General features: G+C 42.0%; 1 protein-coding gene across 4 annotated transcripts in view; it reads left to right on the forward strand.

Moving 5' to 3' along the window:
- znrf3 (zinc and ring finger 3) overlaps window positions 1-14616 on the forward strand; it is a 129917-nt gene that overhangs the window by 66867 nt on the left and 48434 nt on the right. Inside the window, exon 1 of one of the 4 annotated variants that reach the window (XM_041998566.1) lies at window positions 14508-14579. The exons of the other annotated variants lie outside the window; for them this stretch is intronic. The gene's annotated coding sequence lies outside the window, so the exon portion shown is untranslated. Of the gene's footprint in view, window positions 1-14507; window positions 14580-14616 lie in introns of those variants that run through there. 4 annotated transcript variants of the gene reach the window in all.

The following is a 14616-nucleotide window of genomic DNA, read 5'->3' on the forward strand; positions in this document are numbered from 1 at the left end:
CCGATCCTTTGAAAGTGCCCCCATGATCATCAGGCTGATAACTCATTGACAGCTCCCATGACAGTAGAGAGTCGCTCTGCATCAGAGTGTGTCTCTTGTTGAGAGCACATGATAATAATTCACTGTTGTTGATTCACTTTGCCAAAGGCTATTTGCAAGCTTTTGAAGTTCCCTTTTTCCTCATCCTTGATTGGCGATTGCATGCCTTTTGATGGCAATAAACACCTTCACTTTTATTTATTTAAAGTTCAGGCTGCCTTTGGCTTTTTTTTAAAATCCTGGATCGGATTCGGAAATAGGACCTACTACAGAAAACTCTTTCGTGCTGGTTGAGGACCTTCTTATTTCCTAGGACATCCAGAGACCAACTCCCTTTATGTCAATTTTAAACGTCACTGCCCTCATATGTCCATGCGCCCTTTACGTTGGGATGGTTGTTCGATAGCACATCCATCAGAGGGCATTGCAGAGTTCACCTCTGAGTTCCAGCATCGGTTTCAGACAACAGCAAACATATCAACAGTTGACAAGATAATGATCATTTATATTTTTGGAAAGAGAAAGAGACGGTGCGGTAGACGTTGCTGGTCTGTGCAGCCATTGAATACGTTGTTGCTGTTTCTTCTTTTTTGTTCCTTTCTCTGGATGCACGTCAGCTATACTACTCAACACCGATCCCACAGTTCCCAGTGGTAATTCTCTGTTTGATGTATCAGTTTACACATCTTTAAGGGCTTAGAAAATAAGCCAAATTACGCACGTGAAGGATACAAAGATGGACAGAAGGCTCCGTAAATCTAGAGCATAAAGCGTGCCTTCCCACTGGTGCCGTTTCGTCCACTTCCACTGATAGTACGTTTCATTTCAGAAGTGTGAACGTGCATCTGCACTCTAGCACAGAAAAAAGGAGCAAACTCTGGTCCGCATGGACACCACAGGTCTAGGTTAATTTGCAAATGAACCCTGGTGTGTTTGGTTAGCAGTGTGAAAGCAAACGAACCACTCAGTGAGCCAAAGTAAGGTAATAACGCAGACAGAATCATAGTGCAACATGTTAAATAGCTTTCTGCCTCTTTGGCTGCTCACACAGGACAGCTTCATGTGTAAACCACATTAGGTTTAAACATCAAAGTAAAAAAGGGAAACTCCAAAGACTGCGTAAATTTATGGCTGCTTCTTTGTTAACTTGCAGTGAAAGTTTTTTTTTTTTTTCTTTTTTTTTTCTTTTTTCCAGTTTTACATAATTTGATCTGCAGTCATGCTGTGCATCGGTGGCAAAAGCAAACACATTAGTTGTTTCATTGTTTTTATTTCTTCGCTGGGTTGCAGGTGCACTGCACCTTTTTGAATAATGCTGTTAAATAAAACTGCAAGTGAACTTCATGCTTAAGATGAAGACAGCCTATAGAAAACCTTTCAAGCATTGCTATTGTGCAAAACTTTGTGTGCTGCTGTAAAAAACATTAAAGGAAATCACTGAAGAAAAACTATGTTATGCAGATGCTATAAATATGTGTATATTAGCGCATTATTGTGGGTAAGAAGAAGCAGACTGAATGGAAAGAACATGAATGGAAAAGTGACCTCATCCATATCCACCTTTCTCAACCTAGCTTACTCCTTGGGAACCTGATGGCAATTAAGAGCTAAGTACAATTACTCCTAGCCAGCTGTGTCCTTGCAATCCATCTGTTCACTTCTTATGCTGCCATCAAGAAAAATGTCATATTTTTTAGCATATTACATACACTTTAGGCCACTAAGGTGAGTGAAAATGAAAAGGTATGACTGTATGTTTTGTGTGCAGGCTACATGGTGTTTTTTGTTATCCTCTGTGACTATGGGGAGTTTGGTCAAGCACAATTGGCTTTCTAATGAGAAGCTGTCCTTTGGACATGTCAGGGAATCTAGATTCTCAGTGTACTGTTTTGAGAGAAAAAAAATAAATAGAGAGAGATGGAGTGGGAGAGGATGAGAAAGACAGAAAAAGATGGGCCAGTGCAGCCCTTTGCATCCCACAGGCATGTGAGTCAAACTGTCACCCCTTGGTGACATGCATACCACAGGCAATTCAGAGACAACCTCTTGGGGAATGTGCCTCTGAGACACATCTTAAGTTCTTATCAGTATATCAACATCTTACATCTCAATATCTTTTTTACTGTAATTCATCTTGCACAGTAAAACAAAAAGCAATAAAATCTGAAAATTATGAAATTCCTAACAGATGGCTTTGCTCTAATACCTTCCAGTAAAAATCTGGATCAGGTCTACTCAGACAGACATTTATGTGAATTTTCCATAATACTTTCTCCCATCACTGGGGTTTGCCTACCAAAATATGAGAGTGGTGACAATTTTATAGCAGGTAAACTGGTATGTTGAGATTTGCTCATCTCACTTTATGCCAGCCACAACTGTGCCTCAGCTTGGAGCCTTTTTTTTTTAACGTCATATACTTCAGCTTTTCTGCTGCGTTACTTTAAGCTAAGCTCATGGACAGAGGACTTGGTGAGGTACTGATGCATGTGATCTTTATAATTATTGTTTTGCAGAAGCTGGAGTTTGTGTCACCATGGCAACGAGAAAGCCTTAGAATTTAAATTGGTGTGTAGAGTTGTGGAGAAAGTCTGGTTTTACTTATTGCATCAAGGAAAACTGAGTTGTTTTTGCACTCCACCCCATGTTGATTGGTCTTGGTTGCTCATATATTAAAAACTTGAGCTGTGCATAATTTTTTTAAATTGTGAGTTAAGGTATCGGGTGAAAAAGGTGTGGTAAACCCACAAACCTCATTACACCTTACAGCAGTTTCACGTGCAGCCTGATGCTAATGAGGCGCAGAACGATAAATGCAAGTACATTTCTTCTCCTCACTTCCTTTCCTCCCTTTTCTGCTCTCCTCTCTGTTCAGCATTAGTAGGGGAGGGATGGAAGCCTGGGGGAGGGGGAGGGGGGGGGGGGGTATAAATGTGAGACCACACATGCTGTGTCAATGTTTGCTGGAATAATTAGAGACAATGTGGGCCAATAACGGGAGGAGTGCAGTAACCTGAACTCCCTTTGTTCTGCCCCGACAGCAACACAAAAGCCATTCACAGATGCACGGATCCACAGGCTCAGAACAGGAACAACTGCACCTTTAGCCTGCACCATGCACGGCTCGGAGGATCAGCGAGAAAATGGATTGGTTTCTATGGGACCCCTCTCACTTCACTTTGTGTACCAGCTTACAGTGATGCTGATGTCACTCTAAAGGCCTTTTAAGCACAGCCTGTACATCCCTGCTACCAACGCTGCCCCCCTTCTAGAAGAATTAAAAAAAAAAAATCCTACCCCTCGTCACCCTCCCTAGTCATCCAACACATGTCCCTGGCTTAGAGGGCCCTCTTTAACTAGAGGATATCCGGCCGCTCGGTATGCAAAGAGCCTGTGGATTCCTGACACGAGTGCTGGAGCTGGATTCAGAGGTGACTTTCAGAGTAGACAGACAACTGTTGGATTAGCAGAACACTTTGCGTTGACTTTGAGCCAATAGGAGGCAGCATGGCAAGGAGCAGGGGGTACTTGGTTAAAATAGATTATTGCAATTACCAGGTCTTCCTCTATCATGCAGGATTTAATAGAAAGTGGATTTTTTTTTATTTAGCTTTGATGGGAAGACATTTTATACCTAAACATCTCCAGACAACAGTGGTGGCGTTTCTCTGGCTGTAGCAGAGTGACCGGCTACTGTTCTCACACCCTGGAGTGGACCAACTGGTTTGTCCCCACCAGTGTCCATCTTGAAAGGGGACACTGCTATGGGATGCATACATCCCCCTGGAGGTCACGGGTGTCATTGTGGCACCTGTCCTCTCCACTCTCAGCCCATGTCTACAGCTCAGATTTATTTACATTCACTGTTATGTTTTTTTTTTTTTTCTTTTTTCCCCAGTGCACCATCTCTGTTTGACAGATGGAGGTTTTTTTTTTTGTTTGTTTGTTTTTGTTATTTTTGCTGGTGTTAAGTGTTGATTAGAAGGAATTCTTGAATATCCTGTATAATGGTATACTTCTGTAAACACAGTACTTTGTACTTCCGCAGCTTCCCATGTTTGATTTTTGTTGATGCTAGTTTCAACTCGATTAGTTAGTTTTAATGAATTATTTTCTTATAACCACATCCATCCCAGATCTTAGTGTCTTAATGCAAATTGACTGTATTTCCCTGCAGGAAAATTTGATTCTTTTAACTTTTTTTTTATTTCTATTTATTATATATTAGTTTGAAATGACAGCGCTTCTCCCTTATCTTTCTTTTTTTTGTAGCCTGAAGACACATCTTTCATTTTTTTTTCCCCCCTCTTGATTTTTCCTCTAATCATTTTCAGATTCTCACTTCTTCCACCCATTCCCTTCTCACTTTTTTCCCTTTTATCCTAACCCTCCCTCCCTCCTTTCTTTATCTATCTCCTTCCCTTTCCATTCCACTGGGCTGATGTACTCCTGGCTGGCAATGTGTTCCTCATCACAGCTTGTGTTTCCTCTTATCTACAGTTCTTTTATCAGTGGCCACCACACATGCCCGAGAGAAAGGAGAGAGGAGGGGGGGGGGGGGAGGAGGAGGAGGGGGGTAAGGCTGGGGGGCCTGATGCTATCAGCAGGTGGAGATTTCACCACAAGAGTTCAGGGGCCCAGTGTGGCCGAAGGAAGGCCAGGCCGGAAAGGGTCCGATACAAGATCCTACGGCGTAATTTCTTAACAGTCACCATTAACTCTAAGTGTCTGTCTCTTTGGTGGCATAAGTGGACTTTTGCGTGACATATCCAGAAAGTGTTTCCGTGACTGCCATCAGACAGTAATGTGCCTGTCTTTGGCTTTGTTGTTGATAAAGTTTAACTGCCTTTTCCCCTTGAGTAGCCAATTTTTTCAGTGAATATCAATATTTATTAATCTGTGTTTAATGGCTGAAAATGTGGCATTCCTTCCAGTTTGAAACAGGAAGTGTGGTCTTGAGAATATACCATTAAAATGTGCATCTTTTTGGTATAAACTGACCTTTTTTATAATATTTGAAAAGGCAAAATTTCATATGGTGTCAATAATAATTCACACTTGAGATCAGTGGATTTAGGCCAAATGTTAAAGTATAAATGTAACTGACATCCAACACCTGCATGTGTGTGTGGTAACGGTTTAGGTGTGGTCCTTGCACCAAAGAAGGAACAAATACTTCACAAAGAGGGAAGGAGAGCAGGGGTTAAGGAATATAACGGCAGGCAAACTAAAGCATGGGCTCACAAAAGCCTAAAATGATATCGCTGGTGGATATCTGGATGCTTGGGATGCCTTGGATGGCTGCTGTACACTTTTGGCTTTGTCTTTGCGGGGATGAATAGAGGCCTCTGTGGTAGTGATGACAGGTTTCTCCGGGCTGGGCCCTGGCTGGCTGGCAGACTAGGTGCTGGAAGTCTGGAGACTTCATCTCTCCCATAGGGGCAGGGCAGATACCCGACAGAGGATGCTGGTCGTTATGGTTTTCCCTATAAAAGACACTCTGTTCTCTGCCTATGACCAGCCCTTCTTATTGTGACACGCTTGTTACACTAATAAAACCAGGTTTAGATGAGGGGGGCGCCGCAGCCCCTGCTGTATCGTCACCTGTGTTTGGATGTTTTTACATGGTAATGGTTTTACATTAATAATATTGCTCAGTGTTAGTTTGATATCAGCTTCAAGGTCTAGTAGTGCCAGATAATGTTGCTGTAAACCTGTTAAACAAGTAGTGGCCTGAAAAGCAATGTAGGCAGTAGGGACTATACTTATTGCCAGTTTTATTCACACCCAATAGTCCGCTTGACTCTGTACAATTGGGGACCCAGTTTAGTTGTGGCTTGTGACATTCAGTATGAGTTTGCTTTCATACTGCTCTTAGTCAAATGAACCAGACCTTTTTAAAATAAAGCATTGGTGTTTTTGCCAGAGGTGGCGGACAAACAACAAAACTCGTTCATCTATGGGTTAATGCAGGACAACTGCTGTTTTCACCACATAGGAGCAAAACATGGAGCTGTATCAAGTTCCTAGCCATCTTGGATTGATCCTATTTATATCAGAACTTTTACATCATTCTTCCATGTCTGACCGCAAGCCATTTCCCTCACATTTCATCCTACATATGCATATGTCTTAGTTGCGTTTACCCACAATGCCCTGCATAAAACCTAGAACACCCTTTGCGTTGTAGTCAATCCTATCATGTATGATTATTATTGATCAGATATCAACTGATAGCTGACAGTTTGCTTCAAAATGGAACTGCAGGTCCACATGGAAATGTTTTAGTTAGTTGAGGCTGAACTTTGAAACTTTTCCACACTTTTTCTGAGGTGGTTTCTGCAGCAATGCAATCAATCAGTCAGAGTGCATCATGCAATCGAGCAGAAAAAGCAAAAGAAAACTAATACTTTTTGCTTGGATTCCAGATTTTTATTGGACCCAACTCCAATCAGTATTTATGGAAACAATCAGTAGGTGCATACACGTGTTTTCACTGATGGTGCTGCATGAATCTGCACAGCTTATTTTTGTCCTGACAAAAACACAAATTAACTGACTGTAACGTCTCTCATAGAGGTACTAAAAGTGATGGCAAAAACTTATGGATTTTAACAAAAGAAATAAAACAAAAACATTTAGATAACTTCTGAGAGCACACTAGTATTGGTATTGGTAAAGGATTTAATTAGCTCGTTTTGGCAGGTGTGTTTCAAAGAACATGTTTAAAACTCTACTTCTGGTGTAACAACAGCATAGGTGTGTCGAACAGTCGGGTTGCTTGTTGTAAGTTGTCACAATGTGGTGAAACATTAAAGTTTGAATGAGTATGTTTCAAAGAAGGTTGAAACAGCTGATTGTAGTCCACTGGTTGCTTTCTCTTAAAACAAAGTAGATAAAAGGTGTTTTGGAGGCAGGGGAACTGAAATTGCTATCACAAGCGTTTTCATCATTCTTTCTTCATTCTGCTCCAATACGGCATCACTTAGCTGGCCAAGACAAATGTGAGGCAAACCCGCTGCTCACTGGACTGTGTGACTCATGCTTTAACATGCTGGCAACACACTCAGAAGGACCCTATTGGCTGAGGCTAGCTGTGGTCTATTCATGTTTTTAAATTATTAACAAAACAAGAAGGAGCTGTAAATGGTCCAAAAAGAACATGGGGCCTCCCCACGTGATGCATGAAGAGTGAGAGCTCTCCCAGACCCTTCACATGCCCTTCCAGTTTGTCCCGATTGCCCATTTTAAGAGATTCACAGAGCCTCTTTGATCCGAATGCTGTCCTCCCAGCTGGGAAGCCACGGGGATGTAAGCAGCCCTTTTGGTCTCCCATTTCAAGTCACACATTCTTTCCTAAGGACCCAGAGGTCCCGACCCATACTTGCAGTGGAATTTCATATGCAAAAATAGGCTAGACTTGCCAGGCTGTTTGAATGTACGCTGAACCTCTTTTAGCATTCATTATCCTTGGATCTACAGAACTGGGTATCGTCCTCAAGGTGTCATTATGAGACCTATGTTAATTTAGTCAAACCTTCCCCGACCCCTGTCTTCGTTTGGTCTCTTTCATATTTTCAGAAGGTCTAGACTCAACAAAAGCATGAATGTGAAGGCTTAAATTTTGCATTTCAAAGGTAACAGTCACCTCTTTAATGTAATTAAATTTTAAGAAAATGTGTTGAATTCTGCAACACTCCATTACTCATTATTGGAATAATCTTATAATGTTATATTGCCTGGTTTTTTTTTTTTTGTTTGTTTGTTTTTGTTTTGTTTTTTTTGGGACATCCTGTCTGAATTATTTTCACTTTGCATAGTTATCTCTAGCTTGTTTCTGTTTTAGGAGGCTATGTTTGCCATAGCCTTTTGAAAGTAGGACTACCAAACCTACTATTCCCTTAGAAGTAGAGCCAACTGCCCTAAAGGTCACAGCTGGCTAAGTGGTTCCTTGTTTCTAATAAAAAACAAATCAAATAATATGGATCCCTGGGGTGTTTATAGCACTGCAGTCATGGACTCTAGAGCAGATAAACCTCTTTCACTTATCTCCAAATGTGTGGATTTGTGAGGAACTATTTGGCTTCAAGTGTAATTCATAACATGTCATCGTAAGTTGAGCACAGAGTGGGGGGAAAAAAAGCTTCGACCACTCTGTGATAGAACAGTCCTCTCAACTGTGAAATGGCCCAGTCTTCTTGTTGGCCATTACCTTTTCAAAGCCCCTCCTCTTCTGCTAACGCTCCCGACAGGAAATGCTTGTGTGTAAAGCAGGTTTGATGTTTAACTTTTAAGCAGCAGTTATCCCCAGGGTCTGCTTATTCCCAACCCTCAACTTATCCCCCCCTAACTCTCCTTCCCGTTCTCTCTTTTGGGCTCAATCAGCTTCTACCTCTGGCAACGCAACCAGTGAGAACGGGAGGAACAATACTTCGTTTGTGCACCGCTCTGCACTTGGCCTGCTCCTAAACAAATGTTCGGAGGAATTCTAGTGGCTGGCCATGCCCCTGGGCCCAGGCTGATCCCACTGTGACTTCATAAACACTCTCTGGGGTGATCAAAAGAACAAATCACCCTTTATATGTTAGCTATATGGTAATTGAATTATTTCCAAACCAGTTAAAATGTATTTTTCCATCTTTCTCAGCCTCATTTATTTTGCTCTTGTGGCACAGGTAGAAATGTCACAATGTGCACTTATAGGGTACACTTTTAGAACAATGCTGACAAGGAATAGTTGTTTTTCTTTCTTTTTTTGTAATTATTATTGATTAAAGTTAGAAACTTAATTGCTAAATTTTGACGCTCCACTGAAGTTGCAGAATCTAAAGTGTATCCCATCCCAAAGTGGAATGTATGAAATCCACAGACTTTGTCCCTGGGCAGTGTTGCGGGTTGAAACTCGATGGTCGGATGACACAGATCCACACCCAGACCTTCTCTTTATGTGGCCCTAAGGTGTCTGGTAAAAGATAGATATGTGAGCATCAAGCTTCCTATTTTAAGAAAAAGGATAATTTGATTTGCCCAAATTAAAAAGAAAACCCAAAACAATGACATGAACTTGTTTTTCCAGATGTGATGTCCCTGTCAGTCTGAGTAAAATACTTATCTCTTTTACCTACGTTAATCAGGATCCAAGCTGGAACAGAACACACAGCACCTGCTCACACCTGCATTTTCCAACAACTTCCTGCCCCACCCCCTCCCCCCACAAACACCCCTCATCCAATGATAAGACCCAGCCATTGAAGCAACTTCAACGTCATCACTGCCCCTCCTCTACCTTTTTCTCCGTCTCTTTACTGCGCGCCTGCACAATAGCCAAACTCGGCAGAGGTCCAAGAACACTATTTGTCCGATCACCACTGCGGCCCCACCCCCCTTTTACTGGTGTATGTGGAGGGACAGTGAGTTAGTGTGGAGGGTTGTGTACACACACAGTTGCTCAGGCTGCCAGATGGAGGTGTGGCTGGATCGTGTATGGTATCAGGGGGTGCTAGGTGCCCACTTTGGAGTTGCTCAATAAAAGGATTCTGTGTAGAGCATCTGAGATTGTGGAAATTAGTAGATGGTCATGGGTGATCTGCAGTTGAGGAATTTTTCTTGCATCCCTTTTGAAACTGTTATGAGCACAAAAATTTAATAACCATGCCAAGAAATGTCTGGTTTAGTCATTCAAAGCTATCAGACTTGTTTATTAAAAAGGTATTTTGTCCAAATCTGCAGATTAAGGTTTTTCTGAATTCATCCCATCTCTGATTTATGCCCAAATCTCCTGGGTAAGGTAGACTTCAGAGTGGTCTGCTGTACAAAATGAATAGATTTTTTTAAAGATATTCTTGTTGAGGTCATAAAAATGCCTATAACATAAACCTGTTGAACTTTTAGGTCCTCCAGTAAAAGCAGTCAAAAGATATTTTGATGCAGCATGTTATAGTGTCGGTTTTCATGCAAACTATGTTTTTACATCCTTTGAAACGTAGTTTTTAATACATTATTGTAATCAAATATTTTGTAATGTGTGAAGTAGTAACTAAAAGTGCAAGAAAATTGGAGCTGAATCCCAAAACGTTTTGAGTTGAGCTCATTTTTAGGGGGAGTGAAAGTCAAACTTTTTTTTTTTTTTTTTTTGGCTTTTGTGTTGCATCTTAACATGGCAACTTCATAACTTCAAACTTCAAATCAGGATAACTCAGAGAAAACTAATGGTAAAGAACTGGTAGTGCCTCCTATTGAGCTTCCTTGCACTGGATGTGGGGGGCCCAGGTTTTGGATGTGCTGAAATATTAGAAAGTGCACATCATCTTGAGCTTGCACTCTGAGCCCAGCTGCTCTGCCAGGCTAAGAACATTCCATTTCCTTTTTTATTTTGCCACTGACCTCCAAGCGCATAGAAGCACACTTCTGCGGGGTCCGGTCCACAGCCGGACAGTATATGTGGACGTTGTTGAAGCAATGGGCTCCCCTCACCCGGGCAACCAGGCCCCTTTTGAGCCCTTACCCCTCACTGTTTGCCCAGCCACTCTTTCCTCCTCAGCCTACTCTTCTTCTTTTCTCTCTCACTATGAATCTGAAAGAAACCTTGAGAGACAGCATGTTGTTTTGTGATCGCTGCTTGGTTATGCTGCTGGTGGCTGGCTTCCTATGGTGCACCAAAGCTCCCATTTACTTTTTTTTCCCTCCCTTTGACCTCCTCCAAGGAAGGAACCACTGTTTGATCACATTAGGGGAGAAAGAGAAAGATCAGTGGTGCTTTTGACATTCTCCACTAGCTTTTGACGGGCTGTGTGCAGCAGATCGGTTTGCCCAGCACCAGCAAGTGGCCCCTTTTGATTTTCTGCTTTTTTCCTTTATGCTGTTTTTTTGAGGCCGGGGGGTAGCCACTGTGAAGCCCTTTGATGAATGTGCAAGTGGGCCTTAGCAGTACTGCAGTATCAGTTCTCATTTTACACTTTCCTCTGGACTCTGCTCTTCCTTTCCTTGAGGGATGCAGGTATTGAACACTTTCCCAAAATGTCAGCTTCTTATAATTTTATCAGTTACAAAGAAAATAAGATTTTAAGAAAAAAGCCACACCATGTGGATGTGCCACTTGGACGGCCTGTGGTGATCACATCTGAGAATATTTTCAGAAATTTGCTGCACAGTTAGTGAAAACCAGGAAGTTTGTTTAAAGGTTGAATCATAGCATCTTTGGATCTTTGAGAAGGCTCACGTGATTTCAGGCATGACCAGCTTACATTTAGTCCGGGGCCATGCCTACAATAAAGTAGAATTCATAAAAGAAATAACTTAAAAGAGACGGCCTCAGGAATCTTGTTTTATTTATGCCAAAAATGCTTGGGCACAATTAACCAACCACAACCACTCTGAATGTCGATTTAGGTCATTTTCTACCCTCACAAAAGCCCTGGACTTGGAGCCCGTGAAGCAGAAAAAAGCTGATGTAATGGGTTTAAGAAAATCTCCAAGGGGAGTCAAACCTCACCCATACAACCCAACTACCCCCACTTCCCCCCACCCACCATGTTTGTTCAAAATCCCACCCCTCATCCAACCCTTCGAACTCCTTCGAAGCAGTCGCCACCTTTGGTCAACACCCAAATCTGGCTGCTTTGATTTGCAGAAAGTGTAGATCTAAAACTTACAAAGGGAGTGCTTTTGGGCTGCACAAAAGTTTATGATGTTAACCTACAAAGAGAGGACTGTTTATGATTCACTGATTTGGTGTTGGGAATGGGGGAAGGGGAGCGGGAGATGAAGGCAGAGGGACGAGGAAAGAAAGAAAGGACTATGGAAGGAGGGGAGGGGGGGGGGGTATAGAAGAAAAGAAATCCCAGCCTTGGCGTACACAGAGCAAAGCACAAAAGAAACCTGTAACGCCTCCAGATTCCTTCTAGTTGCGTATCAAAGACATGCTTTGGCTAAGAACAAGAGACTAGGGGGTAAGATAGGACTGAGTGAGCCAGTGAACCCAGCACCGGCTCGGTTGGGTGCTGCGAGTTAATCTCTCAGATAGGATTTTTCTCCCTTCTTCTTCTCTGCCTCCTCCCTCTCTTTGGGGATATCGGTATTGCTGTGTAGCTCTGAATAGAGAGACTTGTCTAACCTGATCACTGGTCAGAAAAGCACAGGGAGAGGCTCAGAAAACACATGCAGAGATGGCTGCTGCTTTCAAGTTCAGAGGTGGGATAAATCTGCCCACTGACCCATCCTGATGCCTTCACATCAGCTCTAGTCTCAGACCTCCCTGTATTTTTAAGAAGGTTTTAACAAAATATGTCTTAAAACGAGTCTTCAGTTGAGGGGTTTTATTAAATAGAAGTATTTTAGGTGTGTATTATTAAGTTGTTAAATCCTAGTGTGAAGTCTTTAGGACTCATGTATTGCAGCTAACAGAAAGAGAAGAAAAATAAAAACACAGTAATAGAAAATGACTTTTCTCACATTTGTTTATATTGTTTATTTTGGGATTTTTGCTTGATAACGTTAAAAATGTATCAGTGTTGAATCTTGTGCGGGGGAAAAACTTTTTGTTTCATTAGTGCAAACAATTTATTGGGTCCACCTCTCATAATCCATGATGCTGCAATTCCATGTTACCATAGCAACCAATAACAATCAAACCTGGCTCCAAACAGGTTGCTCAAGAATATTATGGGCTACTGTAGATGCCCCTCAGGGTAACATCAGGGTGATTAAGAAAGTGAAGGCTATTTTTATGGACAAAGCGCATCCTCTGAACCACGAATACAAGCTTCCTCCTTCTGGCCTCCGCCTGTCTGTTCCTCCAGCTAATAAAAACAGATAGGTTTTTTTCTTTGTGCTTCTTTCTAGGCAGGCTCTAAACACCACAGAGAAAGAGGTAACTTCATTGTGCTGCAGCTACTTTGCACCTCTACTGATTGGTCATTTTTTTTTACTATGCACTTTGTTTTTAGATGATTTCAGACCAGGTACTTGGTGCGTTTGTTTAAATATACTGCTCATAGCTTAAATCTTGAATTTTATGTCTTCTCACGTCCTATGTTATATGTGATGTGACAGATGATTGTATATATCTGTATTTGTCTCCCTCTCGTAGGACAAATCAATAACATGAAGTGAACTGAAGTTATGCCTGAAAAGAGAGGGTGAAGAAGGGGTATTTAACAGGAAAACATCTCACAGTATCCACTTGTACTTGTGCATGTGGCCTGTGCACCGTAATGTTCATCATCTGCCCTAATTTGCAAGGAATATCAGGTCTCTCTCTGACCCACAGTGTGCAGCACAAATATTTCTAACCACTTCAACTGGCATTTACATATGTTCAGGGATCAGTCTCTATTAAGGAAATTAAACATAATATGCAAGACAAGAAGAAGATTAAATCAATGGGAGCTTTTTTTAAGAGTGACTTTGCAACACGATGGCTGCTATCCAAGCATTTACAATGTACTGTAGACAGATTACATACCCATGGTTGGGAAGCTGACCCAAGAGATCGTATGAATGCATGCATGTGTGCAGAGTTGTAGACGTATATGGAAAACCATATACTCTGCCTTCTGTGGAACTCATGTCTTGTCTCTAAAATACCTCAGGCTTTTCTGCAATACCATTTCTGTGGTTAACAGTCATCAATTATGCCATGATGTCTGCCAGTAAAAAGCTCTTGTAATCTTCTATAAGTACATACTGTATTTGCATTGCGTGAGAGAGGAAAACTTGCATGACCTCGTCTTATCCATTGCGCTACAACAAAGCAAAAGCAATTCTGTTTGGAGAGTATCCAAATAGCTTCCAGTGCTCCTGTTCTTGCCATCAAGGTCTTTCCTTTAGGAATATCACAAGGAAACCAAATGATGACTCCCCATTCAGTCTAGGCACCCCTAATTCCATGTTTCAGATTATTCCTGGAGGTGGTTGTGGCTTTGTTTATTCACATTCTCATTTCCCCTGGAATATCATTAGCTTCTTGGAGGGCCGTGAGCCCCTGGATCATGCTCTCCTCCTGTTTCCCCTTCCAAGTTGTCGTGAAAGGCGATCACACAGCCATTCACTGAAACAAGAGAGCATGCAAAAGAAAGAGGAGAAGGGGAGAAGAAAAAAAAAAAATGGCAGACACAAATGAGCCAAGAAATTACTGAGGAAACTGTCAAGAGGCTAATACTTCTTGCACCAGTTTGCTCAACGAAAATCAATCTCTCAAACCTCCCGCACTGCTGATTCCTTTCTGTTTTTCTTAGAGATCGGTACATTTGAAACAAAATCATGAGGTTAATTGCTGTTGACACTTAAAACATTCCACATGTGCTTTAATAGCCCTCACCCCCACCTTCTTCATCTCCTTCCCCTGAGTGCAGTGTGACCTTAACCATCCGACCCGGAAGTGATGTAGGTGAGCACTTCCTCTGGTATAGTCGGAGCCCCAGTAAGTGTTTCCTAAAGAAAACAAGTCAGAGGCAGCCGAAATCTGAAACCAGCACTAATGCTGGCTGTCCTGCCTTCCCTCCCTCACCCCCCCAGGACTTGTGGCCACAGGGGAGGCGGAGGTAAGAAGGAAAGGAGGGGAGGTGTGGGTAGCTTTTA

This window comes from Melanotaenia boesemani, chromosome 11 (assembly GCF_017639745.1).
Source record: "Melanotaenia boesemani isolate fMelBoe1 chromosome 11, fMelBoe1.pri, whole genome shotgun sequence".
Classification (NCBI taxonomy): Eukaryota; Metazoa; Chordata; class Actinopteri; order Atheriniformes; family Melanotaeniidae; genus Melanotaenia; species Melanotaenia boesemani.